We start from the raw sequence: 4,463 nt of genomic DNA, 5'->3' as shown, positions 1-4,463 counted from the left end.
TGGGTGGTGATGACTAGCTGCCTTCCCTCTAGTCTTACACAGCTAAATTAGGGACGGCTAGCGCAGATAGCCGTCTTGTAGCTTTGCGCGAAATTAAAAAAAACAAAACAAGTCTTTGTGTGCAAACGATTAGTTCAAGATGTTCATTCCTTCTTTCTTGAGTTGGAGGTGGCCTTGTGATTAGCGTCTTTGACTACTGATCCGTAAGACCACGGTTCACGTCTCAATACAGTAAATAATAATCAATAAAATCTCACTTTGTACTTTAGGTGCGTCATAGAAGTGATAATATAGTCCTGCTATTCGATTAGAATAAGAAATGAGTTGGAAGTAGCGATGTTGACTAGTTGTTTTCCCTTAAGTCTCTCAACTCAAAATTAGGGACAGCTAGCGCAAATAGCCTTCCTGTATGTTTACATATCGAAACAAACGGAGACAATCTTTCTTTCTTGTCATTATTTAACTATTTTCAATGATTGTATCTCAACTCATGAAGACATCACAACAATATCATTCTTATCAACTATAAAATATGAGTAATTTGTCGACCTTCGACTTCGGGTGAAACAGATCTTTTTTTTTCCCAACGTTTCAGTTACATCTTATCTAGGGGATGCATAACAATAAAATAAACATAGACGTTTTTAGGTTATAAGTTTTTAGTTCAAATGTCTGTGTGTTTTCTCTACTGCAACCCTTTGATAAAGGTAAACAACTGAAACGTTGTGAAATAAAGGTTTATTTCTTTTGAAGTCAAACATCGTCGAGTTAGCCAAGCATGTTCAAAAATACTTCAGTTTACATACACGAACCAAAAACTAGAGAAACGTTATAAAATATGAACGTTACAATAAGAAGTGGTAGTATAAACCAGTGGAGAAGACTAGTGATTGATAGTTATGTATGGAGTCATTAGATATAGTCAATTTATCATTGTGTCAATTTCAAATATCAGCTAAGCCATATTCGACTTCTATTCTATTTCAGAGGCCAACTAAAACATAGGCTAGATAGAAAACCTATCAACCAGCACAGCTTGATCGACCCTCAAATATGACAAAAAAAAATTCAATTTATTCTTAAACTGTTAAACAAACTAAAAGATGAAGAACGATACAAGAGTACTAGAGATATATTAAAGTGGAATCTTGCGTTTTTTTCCTGAAAACAACAATTAATCTTGTAAACAACTGCCAATGCGCTTGTAATCACGCAAACAACTAACCGACTGCTTATGCGTACCAATTTTAACTGACGGTCCCCATGCAGTAAAACTAAATAAATAATGGCTCATGCGTAGTTTCTTCTTATTTGTTTGTTTTTAACATATATAATGTATTGGGTTCGAAAGAATTTGTTTGAATTAAAAACTCCACATATTTCAATTTGATAAAGAAAATGTTGTATTTAAAGTGTTTTACACTCACAAAAAGAAACCTATCATTCTAATGGCTCACCCCGAATGAAAGAATAGACCATTCCAAGCTTTTTACTTGTTGTTAAACAACTCAATTCAATCAAAGAAAATGTTGCTGTATTCATAATCCGTGAAGAAACGTTTATAATCATGCAGTTTTGGTGAAATGTTAAGCCAAAACTTAAATAAAACTACGTAATTTTACTTTAGTTTAAGAACAAAGGGAAAACCATCAGAACTGTGAGCGGGCGTGGCCTAATGGTTTGTGTATCGGGCTGCAAATAAAAAGGTATGTAGTTCGAGACGTAATCCCGCTGTGAGTGCATCATAAAAGTGACCGTCAATCCCGTTGTTATATACAAAGAGCCTGGCAAAATCCTTGTAATGATGGATGCTGCCGGCTTGCTTCATCTTGTATAGCCAGTAGTTCAAAATTAAGGACGGCTTTATATCTGAATCCTAGAGGTCTCTGACGTAAACGTTTAGCCCGTGTGCGTAACGTGGCATTCTTTGTTGTTAATCACAAAGTTACACAATATGCTATCCGGGCTCTGCCATTCGCGGGTATTATATCCTCGTTTTTAGCATTATAAACCCCCAAGCTTACGTCTAAGCCAACAGCGGGCTCTGTTATGGATGCAGGACATAATTGACATGTTTTATAAACCACTTGTTTATACTTTCTGTAGAGAGAGGGGGAAAAAAACAAGCAAGCTCAAACGAGGGCAGGAAAAATTACTCTCAATGACAATATTTCACAGACAGTCGCACATGTTCAACGATTTATCGAAAACATTAACGGAATCGTTTATTTCTTAGACCATTAGTATTTGATGATTGATTCAACACTCGAACATTCTTCTCTATGGAGTAGCAAATGTTGTAATATTGTTTAGTGATTTCAAAGCTGTTGTTTGACTAAATGTTTCCAGTTTGATTGAGTAAATGTAATGCTACTTATAATTAGAATGAATAATTGTATGGCACTCTTTTGAAACCATAGTTTCTATCATTGTATGGTCAAGTATAAAATTCCGTTTGTTTTTCTCTCTCTCGAAACATCTTTCACTTTACTTTGTTCACTTGTTTACGAGTAATTAGGCTTGGTTTGTTGTTTCCATGATAGTACGTAATGAATTACTCCCTTAAGTGTTTTATGGAAACACTATATTATACACGTCACAAGCCTGTTAGCTGTGAAACAATGATGTGCGTATGGTCTCATGGTATAGTTCACCAAACTAAGGAATTTTGTTCAAAAGGGAAGAGTATAGAGAAGTTAAGTTAAGATTTAGCTGGTTTTTGTGTTGTATTTTCTCGTTAAAATGTAAAACAATATATTGCTTGAAACAGTTTTTATTCAACAGAAGTAAACACAGAGAAAAAACTATCTGTTTTTTTAATTCTTATATATCTCCTTCTGTAAGTGTTTGTACTATAGATGTTTCTTGACTGACACTCAGATCAAAGCAAAGATGAAGTCAAAAAACATGAACTGAAGTGTTTGATGGTGAATGAGTGAATGTTTTCGTATGGACCTTAAAACGGTGATACTCAGTAAATTCATACAAAATATGAAAATAGATTCATTGTTAAAATGTATAAAAGAAACTTTTAAAAAGGAATGAAGAATAAAGGACACAATAAAAAAAAGTATAAGAGAATGAATGCGGAGGTAAAAATAGGAGAAATTCAAAAAAGAATTCGAATAAGCAAATTAATCAACTTGTACATTCCTCTAGGTATCTTTGGTGTGGAAAAACAGATCTTGTTTTCACCACCAGAGAATTTTTAAAGAAGCAATCGTTGGTTGATTGCCTTTTTTATATGTCTGAATGGCGCCTTTCTTTGTAAATACACCATACAGTTATTTTTGTCTCTCATCACCGTTCGTCAAAATAAACTATAGATAAAAATTAAATTTTGTTGTGTAGCTTATGATAAAAATGATGTTTTTTTCATGTTTTGGTGAATAAGTTAACGTAAGTGTTCAAAATGTTCTTTTACTTTTTGTGATTCTTATCATGCTCTTTTATATATATATACATAAGACGATTCAAGTAACTTGTAACATCTTTTTCGTAAAATATATTGTGACATTTTTTTCATAAAATATTAACTACTATCATTCATTTATTAGAAACATCTCGTAATACAAATAATTGAGTACATTATATTAAAACAACATTGAACATGCAAATCATCGAATCACGTGACAACTCCAAGCGATATAAAGCGGTGAAACGGCATATACCTGGACTAAATTTTGACGGTATTTGTCGTTTCCGATGCAAAATATGCATACATTTTTATCGTAAAAAGCCCCCAGGCTTAGCGGGGTATAGACACTCTGTAAGAATATTGATTTAAACAGTTCCGAGTTTATCATTTGCAAAAAGCTTCTAACATATCTTTTATTTTTTCATAAACCTGCAATTCTAAAATATTGCTTCATGAATTGAGATGACTTTGGCTTTGTTTCCATTTGTTATTCTGCAAAGCATTTAACATTTATTTGTCCATAAATCCACAGAATCAATACAATTATTTCCTTAAAAGTGGATTTATTTCAATAAGTACCTTACCAACTTCTTCTAAATCTAAGAACCCATGAATGATAGCGAATGGGAGGCTCATCATGCCGGATGGATGAGATGAATATTATAGAAGCTATGCGCTATTTTATTTATATCTATATCATTACGTTACACGAACATGGTGTAAACCAGATTAAGCAATTGAAGTGCAATCATTTGCAATTGTAGTTAAGTCATTTACAAATCAGCCTTTTTAGGATAAGAATTAATAACACAATCTTATTCATTTTATTTTGCGTCGCTTAATCTGTTAAGGCTTCTTCATGTTATATTTATTTGCGTTAATCTTAAATGCACATGCGTCTCATTTTACTTGCTTGCATCAAAACATAAGTCGCTCTATCACCTGATCGTCTAGATACTGTGACGGATTTATTTTTATATATTTATTTTAAAATAGATGTTTGCTTAAATTAAATTTATATTTAGAAATGTGCATAACTTATAGT

General features: G+C 32.8%; 1 protein-coding gene across 4 annotated transcripts in view; it reads left to right on the top strand.

Annotated features, from left to right (window-relative positions):
* Window positions 1-4,463, top strand: part of LOC106465344 (dystrophin-like) — a 144,232-nt gene that overhangs the window by 28,496 nt on the left and 111,273 nt on the right. The gene's annotated exons all lie outside the window — the stretch shown is intronic.

This window comes from Limulus polyphemus, unplaced genomic scaffold (genome assembly GCF_000517525.1).
Source record: "Limulus polyphemus unplaced genomic scaffold, Limulus_polyphemus-2.1.2 Scaffold67, whole genome shotgun sequence".
In the NCBI taxonomy this organism is placed as follows: domain Eukaryota; kingdom Metazoa; phylum Arthropoda; class Merostomata; order Xiphosura; family Limulidae; genus Limulus; species Limulus polyphemus.
This window is presented reverse-complemented; position numbering and strand designations above follow the sequence as displayed.